General features: G+C 39.2%; 1 protein-coding gene across 1 annotated transcript in view; it reads right to left on the bottom strand.

The window, feature by feature from the left end:
* The window catches only part of SYNPR (synaptoporin), a 295,505-nt gene that overhangs the window by 55,455 nt on the left and 224,668 nt on the right, over window positions 1–15,382 (bottom strand). The gene's annotated exons all lie outside the window — the stretch shown is intronic.

The following is a 15,382-nucleotide window of genomic DNA, read 5'->3' as shown; positions in this document are numbered from 1 at the left end:
AGACTGAGGCCAAGCATAGTCCTAAAAGGAATGAGCTGGCTTCCATCCCTACCCGTTCTAGCCTAATACAACTGGTCTGTCCAGAGAGACTCTCCTTGCACAATGGAGTGTTCTTCACCTTGCCTCTCCCAGGCATATGTTATGCTTTCCAGCAGACAGGATGTCTCCTCAGCTATTCCCAGGGGTTCATCTGAGCCAGTTCCCTATCCACCTGTAGTGGGGAGGAGCTGGGTAAAATTTTCAGAATGGTTGATGCACGAGAAACTAGCTTGTTAAAAATTAATTGGCTGTGGTGGTGGTGGTGTGATGAATTGGGCGATTGGGATTGACATGTATACACTGATGTGTATAAAATTGATGACTAATAAGAACCTGCTGTATAAAAAAATAAATAAAATAAAATTCAAAAATAATTAATTGGCTGAAAAACCAATTTGCCAAAGAATCAATTAACCTGAAACTCTCAAGGAGACTTTTACCACAGCCGTTTTGCCGCCATGTTTGAAGTTAAAGATGCTCCTCAACTGGAAGGCTGGTAAAGATGTAGGGGTGTGTGTGTGTGTGTGTGTGTGTGTGTGTGTGTGTGTGTATGTTGGAGTGTGGTACAGGGCTTGGTCCAGTGCAGCTAATACACTGGAAATATTTTAGGAGAGAAAAATCTATCTTTCAGCAAAATGATTATTTGGGGAATTGGCTCAAGGGAAATGGCTTTCTTGCATATTTGGTTCTGGTGGGAATGGACAGAGACCCTCAGGGCCACCCCACACCATCCCTGGAAAAGAGCTCTTAGGGACTGACTTGGTGCCTTTGAAGCTAACATCAAGAATGAGACTTTGTCCTTCACACTGCCCAGGGGAAGGCATGAGGTGGCTTCCTCCCATCGCCCATCCTAGTCTACATACATGTTTGTGGTCCCAGGCAGTCCTTTTCTATGTCCTGTTTAATCCCACCCTGCTTATCCGAGCCAGCCTCCTGAACTTCTGTCTCCAAGTAACTCACCCCAATTTGGAGCAATCTTCCATGAAAGACCGTTGTATACAATGTCTAGCAAGGATTCTACCAGAAAGACTTTGAATTTTTCAATGAGGCCAGTGATACCAAGCTATTCATTGAAGGGTCCAAAAAGTCTTCAAAAGGAAAACAGTATTTAGTCATTGGAAAGATTTCAAACAAAACAAAACCAAAAATGCTTCTCCTATGTTTTTTTCTTCTTGAGTCATAGAATGCTTAAATGGAAGAGAGCAGAAGCTAAATCCAACTTCTTCCCCTGATAGTTAGAAACCAAGGTCTAAACCATGTGAATGTATGCTGCAAATAAGTCTTGCAAGTAATTTCATATTCAATATTTTTATTTAGCTCCCTGGAAATACTTAAATGTTTCTGAAAATTCTAGATCAGAACTCTTCAAACTGTGGTTCAAAGACCCCTGAGGATATCTGAAACCCTTCCAGGGGGGTCATGAAATCAAAACTATTTTCACAATAATACTAAGATACTATTTGTCATTTTCAATCTCATTCTCTTGCAGGTATACGGTGGAGTTTTCCAGAAGGAAAACTGTTGTGGGACGTAGCCATTGTTCTGATGGCTAATAAAACGTGTATTTGCATATTTTTATATTTTACACATTTCTTAGCTTTGATTTCTAATACGGTAATCTTCTAAATATTCACAGACATATTCCACACAAGTGAAAAGTTCTTTGTGGTCTTCAATCATTTTTAAGAATGTAGAGGGGTCTTGGGACTTGATGTTTGAGAATGGCTGCTCTAAATGATGATTTTTTACTTTCCCCAAATTTTTCATTTTTCTTATGCCCGTTTTTGATATTCAAGTTACATGGGCATGCACGGCCTGATACTGAGGACCTATCATGTGCACGTCATCACACTAAGCAATCGTTTTTATTGTCATCAGCCAACGAGTGTGTAGAGTATGTATTAGCTCCCTGTCCTTGGCAAATACTGAATAAAGGGCTCTTGTATCGGAACTGTAGATGACACTACCTAGACATCTATCCAGCTGACTGTGCGTGCCTCACCTAGAGGGCATACACTTTTATCTCAGATTATGAGATGAAGATTCAGATGATAATAAACATAGAATTACATGCAATATTATATGTGCCTTACTCCATAACAAGGACCAGCTCTGTGTACTCTCCAATGAGGATATTTTGCTGAATTCATGCTCCTTATGTTACAGCTCCCTTCCGTCTTCCTCTTCCCCCGTCCTTATCATGCACAGGCTCGTTTCTTTTTCTGCACTTTCCCACTTAAAGTACTACTCAAGTACATTTCCACAATGAAGCCTTTTCTGAGGATTACATGCCTCACTACTTTCCCCATCTTTGAGTTACCCGTGCTTCTGTTTTCTGCACTTAGCCCTTCATGAGTAAAGTGTTGTTTAGACCCCTAGAGTCTGACTACCCACGTTCAAACCTCCACCATTTACTTGCTTTGTCACCTTAGCAAATTTCTCAATTTCTTTGCCTGCAGAGGATGCTAATCCCAGTATCTACTTCTTAGGGTTGCTGCAAGGATTAAATGATATGATATACATAAAAAGCTTATTAGCACAGTGCCTGGTACAGAGTAAGTGCTCACTAAATACTATCATTATATCTGATGGAATGAATAGCTGTGTGCCATGTTGCAGACACAGGTGATGCCCTGTACCGTATTTCCTTGGCCTACCTGAGTTCAGGCAGCTGCTGGAGATGTTGATAAACCTCCCACCTTACGCTCTCTTCTCTGTCTGAGGGCCTCCCTTGGCCCGAGGAAGCCTGTTCTGCTGCAGGGAAGGGCAGTTGGAAGTGTGTGCGGGGTTAACTCTCTTGAATGCAGCCTGTAAACACTTGGGGATAAAAGTCCAAGCCTCCCTGGCCCCTGGTCTTAGGAGTCTTGGGTGTGTTCCACACAGTTTCTCAGAGGATGCCAGCAGGATTGGGTCCCAGTTGCCCATGGTGGTAACCTGCTCACTAATGCAAATTCTTTTGGCTTTTCTCCCTTCTCTGTCTCACTTTCTTCACTTTTTTGCTTGTGCCTCTTGGGATCACCTCACACAGGAGCTCCGTGTTCCCAAGTCTTTGTCACAAGGTCTGCCTTGTGGGGAACCCGAATTAAGACAGCTCCAGGCAGTTTCAACTGTTAGAGTCATTTCTCAGGGTACATTTACGTAAGGCAGGGATCTCACCCTTTTTCTTTTAATTGAGATGTAATTGACATATAACCTTGTATTATTTTTAGGTATACAACATAATGATTTGATTTATGTATATATTGCGAAATTATTACCATAATAAGTTTAGTTAACATCCATGACCACATATAGTCACACTTTTTTTTCTTGTGATGAAAGCTTTTATGATCTTAGCAACTTTCAAATACAGAATACAGTATTGTTAACTACAGTCACCATGCTGTACATTATATCCCCAGGACTTACTCATCTTATAGTTGGAAGTTTGCACCTTTTGACTGCCTTCACCCGTTTTGTCCATCCCGAACCCCTTGCCTCTGTATGGCTTGACATGTCTTGTGGACCTACACCCAAGAACTCCTTGCTGAGTGACTGATTTATTTTGAGAAAATTTTTAGTATTTACATTCAAGACAAGGAAGTCCTATGATAGTTCTCATCACAGCTGATGGGCTTAATTTTCTCTTTGTATTCCTGTTAGGTTCAAGTTTGGAATACAAAGTTATGAAAGCTTGACCCCTTTTTGGAAAATTTCACCTAGGAACTGTAAATTGTGAAAATGAGCCATAAACAGCGTATATTTAGAAAAATAACTTCACACTTCGTTTGGTGGATTTTACTTTGTTGAGGAATCACCCATCTATTGAGTGACTAGTACTAACATACAAAGATGCCAAAATATACACGACAAGCTGCAGAGTTGTACATTTTTTTAAGTAATGGAAAACCTTCAAACTATGGAACTGAAGAACAGATGTCCTGGTGTAGAGGTGGAAACAGAAATGGGGAAAAGAGAAAAGGCCTTTGTTTCCTTCTACTAAACAATGGCTAGAATAAATTAGGAGTCTGGTCAGGTGAGGTTTATTCTTTCCAGTAAAATAGTTAGGCTCATGTTTGTTTTATTTATGGCTTACAAATGACCTGCCATTTTCAGAAATGTTTTGGGAACTGTAGATTATATAAACAATAAATAATGTTTAAAAAAGTGAAAAATAGAAAGAAAGGTATACTAATAGTGTGTAAGATTAGTATTAAAGACTGTATGGGTAAACTATTGCCATGATAAGTCTGCATAATAAATCATGCCCAAACTCAGAGGCTTATAACAACCACCATCTACTCCTGCCCTTGTGTCCCTAGGTTGGCTGGAGTAGCTCTGCTTGGTGTATTCATGTTAATTCTGGTGCTCAGGATGAAAGGGGGCACATCCACCTGGAGGCCTTTTCTTGCTGATGGCAGAGGCACAGGAAGGTAAGCAGCAACACACCATGCCTGTTAAGGTCTCATCTGGAAAATGACATACCATTCTGCCCACCTTCCATTGGCCAAAGCAAGTCACCTGCCAAAGTCAACATCAATGGGTAGGGAAACATAATCTGTCTCTATGTGACCATGGTGACAAAAGGTGGCTTTGCAAAAACTAGTTTGGGGAAGTGGATAAAAAATTGTGACCAATAAGTCTGTCTGCCACGGGGAATAACATTAATGATCACACTGCTTTCCAATGTTCATTATGTCCCAGTCACCCTGTTCTCCTTCAGTTTACCAAACATCTTACCACCTTTACCTTAATTACTCTCTCTACTGGAAATTATTTCCCCTTACATTTCTTCCACTTCTATAATGTAAACTCCATGAAGGCAATTTTTTGAGGGTCTGTTTTGTTCATGGATGGTGACTTCTCATCTCTCAGATGCCACCAGCTGCTTATATTTTGGGATTTGAGTCCAAAAGTCTTATTGATCAAAATTCATTGTATATTCTTAATCCATTTGTCTATGTGATAACTTTGTTCAGATGTTTCAACCCACAATGTGCTTAAGTAGCAGAGCATCGAGATATTGTTTTGGAAGGACAGTAATCTGGATAAAATTTATTCACCGGAGGCTCTATTTCCCACCACAAGAGACTCAAGATTCAAAGCTTAAAATATCTTGGGCTTATTGACAACCAAGGCTAAATTCTCCAATGAAATGTTTTAGGATCCTGCAACAGAGCTGGTTAATTGTACAAGAGTATTCCATGTAGTAGAAAAAATTACTCGTTCATCCTAGGGAGCTCAGCTTATCCTGGGACATGTGAGGACTGAGTTAGCATCTCACATTTAGAAGGCAAATATTTATTTATTGTAGCATTGATTTCCACAGGTAATCTGAATTCATCACACAAAAGTATTTAAGGTTTATGTCCAAGACACTTTCTGAGATCAGACAATATCCTGATATCATAGAATCCTTCAACGCAGAAACATTAAATTTTCTATCTTTAAGCATTCATTCATTTATTCATTCAGTAAACATTTCTAAGTACCCATTATGTGCCAGACATCGTACCATACCTCAAAACGCAAAGACAATGTCTCAAGGAGCTTATACACTAGTGGGGACACAGACACATAAACAGATAATTACCATGGAATATGATCTTTGCTGGAAAGAAGACGTGTATAACGTTCACTGGAACCTTCAGATAAATGCAGCTCAAGGTTGAACTAGGGATTCAGGGAGATTTCCTAGTAGAGATGACATCTAAGCCAACTCATGAAAGAGAAATAGAAAATTTACATGGCAGGAAAGGGGTTAGAGCGGGGACAGGAAAGTGAGAAGAAGTTGGTAGACGAATGGTGAAGTGAGTGGATAGGTATAGAAATGTATGAAAATAGCAAGTCTGGGGAACTACAAGTCACTCCACAAACTTACCATCACAGAGAGATAATGACTGACCATGGTTTTTAGGGTTAAGCAACAGCTTTATTGAAATATAATTAACCATAATATAATACCACAAAATTCATCCTTTTAAAGTGTGCAATTCAGTGTTTTTTTTGTATATTTATAGAGCTTAGTACAGTCACAGAGCAACCTACACCACTGTCTAATTTCGGAACATTTTCATCACCACCAAAGAAGTCTCCTATCCATTAGTAGTCATTCTCCATTCTCCCATTCCTTATCCCCTGGAAACTACTAATATATGTTGTTTCCATAAATTTGCATATTCTAGATATTTCATATAAATAGCATCATACAATATGTAGCATTTTGTGACTGGGTTTTTTACTTAGCATAATTTTTTTTTTTTGGCCGTGCCATGCAGCATGCAGGATCTTAGTTTCCCGACCAGGGATCGAACCTGTGCCCCCTGCAGTGGAAGCACGGAGTCTTGATCACTGGACCACCAGGGAAGTCCCACTTAGCATAATGTTTTCAAGGTTCATCCATGTTGTTGAACATTCCTTTTATATTGCTGAGTAATATTCCGTTGTATGGATATACCACATCTTGCTTATCCATTCATTACCTGATGAACATTTGGGTTGTTTCCACTTTTGGACTGTTAAAAATAATGCTGCTAGGAACATTCTTGTACAGATTTTTGTTTGGATGTATGTTTTCACTTCTCTTAGGTATACACCAAGGAGTGGAATTGTTGGGTCATATGATTTTACATAAACATACTCATATGTTTAACATGTAAGTTAAACATATGAGTATGTTTATGTAAAATCATATGATTTAACAACCTTGGGCAAGTTACATAATTTCTCTGACTCATATTTTCCTAATACTGAGAAACTGTCAAACCATTTTCCAAGGTGGCTGTACCATTTACAATCCCACTAGCAATGTAGGAACATCCTATTTTTCCTCATCGTTGTCAATACTTGTTATTATCTGTCTTTTTGATTTTAGACATTTTAGTGGGGTTTGATTTGCATTTCCCTAATGACTAGTGATGTTGAGCATACTTTCATGTGCTTATTGGATATCTGTATGTCTTCTTTGGATAAATGTTTATTCAAATCCTTGCCCATTTAAAAACTGAATTGCCTTTTTATTGTCAAATTGTTAGAGTTCTTTATATATTCTGGATTCAAGTCCCTTTTTCAGTTTATGATCTGCAAGATTTCTCTCCCATTCTGTGGGCTGTCTTTTCACTTTCTTGATAGTGTCCTTTGAAGCACAAAGTTGGGTTTTTTTTTTTTTAATTTGATGTAATCCAATTTATCTGTTATTTCTTTTGTTGCTTATGCTTTAGGTGCCGTACCTAAAAAATCACTGCGTAACTCGAGATCATATAGATTTACTCCTATGTTTTCTTCTAAGAGTTTTATAGTTTTTTTTAGCTTTTATATCATCTATGATCCATTTTGAGTTAAATTTTGGGATATGGTGTGACGTAGGGGGTCCAGCTTCATTCTCTTCCATGTCAGTATTCAGTCGTCCCTATACCATTTGTTGAAAAGACTATTCTTTCTCCATTAACAAGCCTGGAACCCTCGTCGAAAAATCAATTGACTGTAAAATTAGTAAAGGTTTATTTCTGGACTCAATTCTATGCCATTTGTCTATATGTCTATTCTTATGCCAATACCACATTTTCTTGATTACCCTGATTAAAAAAAAATGTCAGAGAACTACATTACACCTCTACCTTTAATAAACTATTCAAGAGGCAAACAGACCCAAGGGTGGAAAAATTAATCAATTAGTTTTTTTAATCTCAATTTAGTCATAATATAACAACTGAAAACCATTTTCAGAGTAAGTAGAAAGAATTACAGGTCATCATGTTCTCTATAAAAAGCTCTTTATGCTGATGGATCTTTTTCCCTACCCACAAAAATTTCCTGGAAGTCACATTTTTGAATCACATTATAAATTCCTGCCTTTAATATGCATTTATTGAGAACTCGCTCTTTGCAAGTATATTTCATCTAAATGCTTCAGAAAATAATTTCTAAAGTTAATAACCATGTTTGTAATGGTATGTATTAATGTATGTGTAGTGTATTCATTTTCCACATCAGTATTTTCTGTATTTTACTTTATTATTTTACTTTCTGCCACTTAGCTGTGCAACCTTGGGCAAGTTACATAATTTCTCTGACTCTTATTTTCCTAATACTGAGAGTACCTCCTCTCATTGAGTTCTTATAAATATTAAATGAGAAATGCATATAAAGATCTTAGTAGAGTGTCTGATACACAGAAGCACTTAAAAGGCTTAGACTATTAGCTTTTACTATTAGAGTATTAGTAGGAGGTGCACAATGAGATCTATTGAAAAAACGTAATTTTCATGTGTTAATTAAAGAAACTGGAAATGGACAATAATGTAATTCCTAGAGTTCTATTTCACTAAATAAGCTCAGTTTGTTCATCTTTCCGCCTAGCTGTAACTTGGTCCCATACCCACATGAGAAAGTAGAAAAGTGTTGACAGACATTTAGTTACCTTAATGTGTCCACCAACTCTAATCTCTGATTTAGTCTTTATTTGATGACTTCTTCCAAGATTGGTCCTTTTATCTTTCTATAAAAAAGATGGTTTTCTAAGCAATTTAATAGGTAAAAAACTCCTGAAATATGTGGGCAACACGAATGACGAATAAACTATTTGAAAGCACTTGTCCAAATGTACCGTACTTGAATTTCAAGTCTAATCTACTTAATAAATAAAAGTTTGCTAGTTTCTCATCTTTCCCATTAGCTATAAGGGAGTTTCATTCCTTTAAATAGTTTTCTGACTTGTATATTTTCCAAGGTAAACGGTAGTGGACGTTAGCTGTGTTTTGGTTACCAAGCACTCATTCTCCTTTCTCTTATTAATAGCACCTTGATTTCTTTTGGAGAATCACATCTCTTGGGGGATGGCATCTGTTCTACAAAAGGAACATTCCTGAGCCAAGAGGGGTGGGTGTGTGGCCCAGCTTAGACAACTAGATTATGTTTTTGGATTTTGGACCTTGAGTGGTATTGTGTAAGAATGGGATGAGGGGCTGAGTTGAATCATTCCTATAGCAATGCACAGATTTGACTACAAAATGAAGCCATTCCTTAGCCATATATGGTTTCAACCATATATATGTCCTGGGCTGCTTCGTTTCCTGTATTTTTTGCAGCCCAGTTCCTCAGCATTCCCTTTCATTATGTGAACATCCCTAAATCCTTCCAAGAAATTACTTCACTTTTACTCAAAGGCAATTTCTGTTACTTGCAACCTCCCAAACGCTGAGGGATACAAAGTCTGCCTCCATCCCTGCCCATTCCCAGACCATCCAAAAGAAGTAGGGCTACTTTTAGCAAGTTTTCGGTATGCATTCATTTGTTAACTCATTTAATTTCCCAAAAAGCCCATCCGTAAGCTCCCTTGAAAGTCTCCTATTCCTTTTAAGTTTCAGGATCTCTTAAGAGTTCCAGAACTCTCCTCCAAAGTATTTGATTGAAACCATGTGTGATAGAGAAAGTGACATTTGATAATGATGGAGAAAACTACAAACTCCTTCTTTCCCCTCCATCCTTCAGCTTTTCAATAAATATCTAATGAGGGCATACTTGCCCTGTCCTAGATGCTAGAAATACAAAAATGACTAGGACTGAGTCTTGTCCCTTAGAGAGCCTAGAGTCTAGTAGGGGAGATAAGACACACAGAAATAGTGGTAATGCCAACAGAGACTGTGATAAGAGCTACAACTGAGGTACAGATCAAGTGCTAAAAGAGCACAAAGGAGGGAAGATTAATTCAGGCTGGAAGGACTGGGGAAGATTTCAGGGGAGGAGGTGAAACTTCCAGCCGACTAATCCTCCTGTAAGTGTCCAGTGGCCAATTATCTCCAGGAAATGGAGTTTGCAAAATTAAGCCTGGCCTGCAGAAGATCGTTTATTTTCTCTTAGCATGCCATATTTCAGTTTCCGAGGTTTATGCCTTCTTGGCCAATGTACTAAATTGCTTAGGACAGGACTGAGAACATAAGGATGTCAAACCTTGCTGGTCTGTGCCTAATATGTCTGGGGCCTGGTGTTTGCATCATTCTAGTCAGTGGGACCAAGAGACAACTGACCGTGGTCTGAATTGGGGCCAATGTGTTTCTCAGCAGTCTTTAAATATGGTTTAAAATTAACTACCACCTCCAAGTAGCCACGTGGGCTTATTTTCTTCAAATGGGGACAGCGGCTACACCAAGCCTGCAACTCGTTCTCAGCTGCCTTGAAAACAGATATTCCTTTCACACCCTTTTATTTCCACATCTTCCTTTCTTCTGCCCACATAATATGGCCAATGTTCTTCTTCATTTTAACAGAGAAAGGATGCTCTGAATAAATCTGGGATGGACAATTGGTCTGACAGAACGGGCCTGAAAAACTTATTACTGTTCACGGTCATACTGGCAGGGGTTTTGCCTGAAATGCTCCTTTCATGCTGCTAACCTTGAAGACATTAGGAGGCAGTGTTATTTGGAATACAAAATGTTGTGTACCTAGGTGACAACGAATTCATCTATCGAGCCAGAGAGTACATAAATGAAAGAGAGAAAGCCACTTCTTTTTTTAAAAAGTTCCCATTTTTCCAAGAGGACAATTAAATTTGATAAAATAAGTAGCCCAGTGCCCCCTTTCACCTACCTACAAAATTCACATTGTGGACAGTGTTTACATTAGTCTTCTATCGGACAAGAGCAAAGGGAAAAAATGGAAGGCCATTGCTTCTTACAGAGTTCAGGAAGAAAGACTTTGTACGTCATTATTTTATTGAACTCTGCTGTGTGAACACGTTAGGGATGGTGCTTCTGGGGCTCACACTCCCAGAAGCTCCTTGGGAACAACATAACATTCCTATAGAAGTCGGCAGAAAAGAGGAAAGAAGGCTTCAGTGGGAATTCTAATGCTACCCTGATTTCCCCAGCCTCAATGTCCTGAATTTCCAGCTTAGTTCAGTGACCACTGGGATGTCCTAACAATCTTTCATACTTGGGAAGGGGTGTAGATAGAGAAGGCAGAGGTCTTCAGCGCTACGGTCCTTCATTTTTTCCCAGTGGGAAAAAGTCACTTCTGAAGTTTATTCTATAGGGCAGAGGAGATTTCTGGGGCCCAATGGGTGCATACATATTTGCTGTTATGCGTTGAATTGAGTCCTCCATAAAAGATATGCTGAATTCTTAATTCCCAGTACCTCAGACTGTGACCTTATTTGGAAATAGGGTCACTGCAGATGTAATTAATTAAAATGATGCCATGCTGGAGTAGGATGGGCCCCTGATCCAATATGATTCGTACCCTTACGAGAAGATGGCCACGTGAAGACAGAGACACAGGGAGAACGCCATGTGACGACTAAGCCAGGGAATGCCAAGGATTGCCAGCAAGCCTCCAGGAGCCAGGAAGAGGCCAGGAATGGTTCCCCTGCAGGTTTCAGAGGGAGCCTGGCCCTGTTGACACTTTGGTCTCAGACTTCTAGACTTCAGAACTATGAGATAATAAATTTCTGCTGTTTTAAGCCATGCAGTTTGTGGTACTTTGTTACGGCAGCCCTGGGAAACTCATACATTTGCTTAAAACTCTCCTAGATTGTATTTTATTGATACCTGAGACACAGACATCCAGGTCAGTGGTCCATTTTATACCTACCTCCTCCTCCAAACCATGTCTTTTGCTCTACGCTCCCTGAGCATCTCCTAAGTTTCCCATATGCTTTCCCACTTCTGGGAGTGTGCTGCCTTCCTGGCACAGCCAGAACCCGGGACGCCGGGTCTGCACAAAGTCTACTCATCATTCAAAGTCAGCTCAAAGGGAAAACTCCCCCATCAATCCTGAGTGAGCAAGAGTAACACTGCCCTCCAAAGCGGACTGTTTGTACCAGCACTCTGCTTGCCATTTAGCCAGCTGACTGCATGTCTAGGTTCTCTCCATATACTATAACTTTTTAAAAGTTGAGACTGTTCACTTCCTTTTGTATCTCTGAGATGCTTGCTTCTCAAAGTACAGTCCTCAAATCAGGAGAATAAGTTCAGAGAATCTCAGTGCCCATCCCAGACCCAAATCAGGATCTGCATTGTAACAAGCTCCTGTGAGATTGCACAGATAGTAAAATTTGAGAAGCAGCCCCTAGAGGACCTTTACATACCAGTGACTATTTATTGAATGTATCCTTTGCGTCTGCTACTTAGCTGAGTGTTTTTACTGACATTATTCCAAATTAGACATCTCAACAAGTCTATTAGCAATTCTTCAAGGTACGTATTTATTACCCCATTACACAGATGAGAAGATTGGAGGGAAGCTAGGTTGGAAGCTGCAGGGAATACTCCCACCTCCCTTCCCAGTTCAACACAACTCCCACGACTTGGCCTACCTAGTGGTTTTTCAGGCAACAATCGTAGCTGTGCAGGGAGTTGGAATTTCAGGGGGAAATCTGAGCATCTGTTGCCGACATAGGCCTCTTTTTGCCAGCTTGACACTTAGCTGATGAACCCGTGTCTCTCCAGATACTCCATCAAAAAAGGGTTCCATGGAAACACTCATTTTGGGAAATGCTGCAAATTACACAGCCTTCTTGAATATTAATAGTGTAGAGCCACCTATTAAAGGCTTCATTCTATGACCTCGGTAAATATACCTACTTAGCTTGGTTTAACTTAGTTTTCCTTAAAGTTTATTCGACTCCAAATTAAGGTTGTGTAACAGCCATTAACGTTCTGTGAAGGGCACTTTGGTTTAAAATGAGATGTTAATGACAAAGGGAGATTAAGAGAGAGGTTCAATTCATGGGTTGCTTTTTAATTGAGAGAGAAACAGACACAGAGAGAGACAGAGACAGAGACAGAGAGAGAAAGAGAGATTTCTCTCCTGTAGTATTCTTCGAAGTGGAAGTTCTCTCAAAATGAGGTATTAGCATGTGGGAAGAGCTAGAACCAGCATGAGCTCCTGAACCACTAGGAAGAACGGTTCATTTCTCTACGCATTATTTAATATAACGTCCTCCCTAGAATCTTCTGTTCCATGCTGTAACTCAAGACAAAGGCCTTTGATAAAATTAAGTAGGATGCTAACTCTGAAGCACAATGGGAAGATAAAGTGCCACATCATATCACACTAACTTTTAAAAATGATCACCAAGGTCATAGGCTTGACACATGGGGGGCGTGGTATTGCAAAGTAGCAGGATAAAGCCATGCAAAAGACATTAATTACCCATCAGGGGGTTGCTGGGGAGAGGGAACAGGAAGGCTAATGCATTTGGCTACCAGAGGAAATCTCCTTTCAAGGATTCTTTTCCTCTTGAGATGAAGGACTTCGTTAAGAGCCTTTTTGCTTGGGGTGGACTCCGGATAGTTCCAAGGGTAGATTTATCTGGATTCCTGGCACTGATGAAGAGCAGCTCCTGGTCCACAGAGCTTCTCAGGGTTCTGGCAACTAATGCCCCCATTCTCTGGAGTTTTTCTCAAGGACAGGCATCCCTTTAATGCAAATCTAGGGCAGTGGTTGATCACTGCCTGCGCAATTACAATGGAAATGACAGGATGGGGTTTCCCAGGTATTTTCTTTTCAGAAATAAAGAGTGGATTTGACGTTGGTTATTTGGAAGTAGAGATGTCTTCCTGAAGCTCCTCTCTGTGAGGACATGGACACAATCACCTGAAATGCCTTTGGATGATGCATCTGCCATCTGTTATACAAAAAGACATGAAAGCAGGCAGATTGCAAGTGCTACATGGGTTTTCCACTGAAGTCCATAGATATTTTTTTTCACATTTAAAAAAATATTCCTTTATTCAAATAGTTTTTCAGGTTGTATCACATTTGGCCAGGGTTTGTGAATACAGAGGATGGGCATCACCTAGAAGCCACACTGAAACTGACAAATGCAGATCATCACAGAGGAATATAAAGATTGTCAGGCTGTCACCTAGCAGTGGAAACAACTTTGATCCCCATCAGCTTTTCTGTGAGAAGGGCTTCTTCCATAAAAGAGAAAATTTAATAACTTACAGACTTTTACCTCTTTACCCAAGCTCTTCCTCCTGGAAACATTAACAATTAATGATTTTGAGTCTGAAAGCTGCCACAGTTTATTTTTTATTTTTAAAAGAAAATAGCTTTTGATGGGGTTTGTGAATATCCTTAAGGAGATTTTTTTTTTTTTTTTTTTTTTAACTTGTGAGATGAAGCAGGATTTGTGGTGTTAAAGTAGTATCTTATTTGGGGTAAGATTTCAATTTTAGTTTGTTTTCCAGATTTTTCTTAGAAGTAAGTTTTTTTTTTCTTTTTCTTTTTAAAAAGGGCCATCCTTGAACCCTCTTAAGTTCTATGCAAAATTTTATGTTTCTATGCATTTTTCTGGGGAGAAGGTCCAGTTTCTTCATGACCCACAACAATTTAAAATATACTGCCTTAGAGTGTAGAGGTTATAAGTAAGAATCTATCAATTATTACTGTTATAAAGAAGGTTAAGGTCAATGTGGTACAGAACTTTCAGGACAAAATAGAATAATCTGTTTTAACTTTTACATAATTGCCACCATTTAATACCATAAGAACAGTGGTCATATTAATCAGGGATAATAAAGCTGAAACTCTTAGGAAAACTGCTTCATAATGACAGAGCATATTCAGAGTTATTTTAACTGGGATTCTTGGTCTTTATGTCAATTATTATGAGACTAAACTTTGAGCAGTTCTACCTTGATTGTTTCTAGAATTTATAAGTTGCCCAAATAGCAGGCTCTTAGTTTGATTTACCTTCCAGACCCCATTTTTACCTTATATTTAACAGTTCTTTTCAACTCAGATTGCAAGGGATGGGAACTAAGTTTTAAAAACCACTTATTATTCAGAACATTTTCTTTTATTCCCAGTGATTTGGGAACTCAAAACCTTGGCTGTCTCTTTCCCTATGACTGACTGCTGTAGCCCACACTGAGAGATTTTGGTACCATGCTTATTTTGACAGAATGTGTTCAGTTTCTCTTTGCCCCCCGAATCACATCCTAACTCTACCCAGCACTAAGTACTAATATCCTTTAAGGAAGAGTCTGCTTTTCTTTCCAAGGGCACGAGGCCCCTCATATTTTCTTACCTAATCATGAAGAACAGATTTATAGTTACCTGTATGAAATCTTTTTTTTTTTTTTTTTTACCAGTCTACAGCATGGACAAGTCTCTTTTTGATAGGACAAGTCTGCCAAGAGGATAGCTGAACTCAGACATGTTTAGCTATCCAAAACATAATTGGAAAGAGGAAATTACTGTACTGGAAATATTCCCTCTCAGGCATAATAATGATGAAACAATAGGGTTTCTTAACAGGCTCAGTTCAAATGCTAAGCTTTAAGCACAACAAATATAATTTTGAGTTTCACTCTACCTACTGAAAACACCCAAACGAGCATTCCAGGTTGGCAAC

Source organism: Eubalaena glacialis, chromosome 7, assembly GCF_028564815.1.
Source record: "Eubalaena glacialis isolate mEubGla1 chromosome 7, mEubGla1.1.hap2.+ XY, whole genome shotgun sequence".
NCBI classification, from domain to species: domain Eukaryota; kingdom Metazoa; phylum Chordata; class Mammalia; order Artiodactyla; family Balaenidae; genus Eubalaena; species Eubalaena glacialis.
The sequence above is the reverse complement of the archived record's forward strand: the minus strand, read 5'-3'. Positions and strand labels throughout refer to the sequence as shown.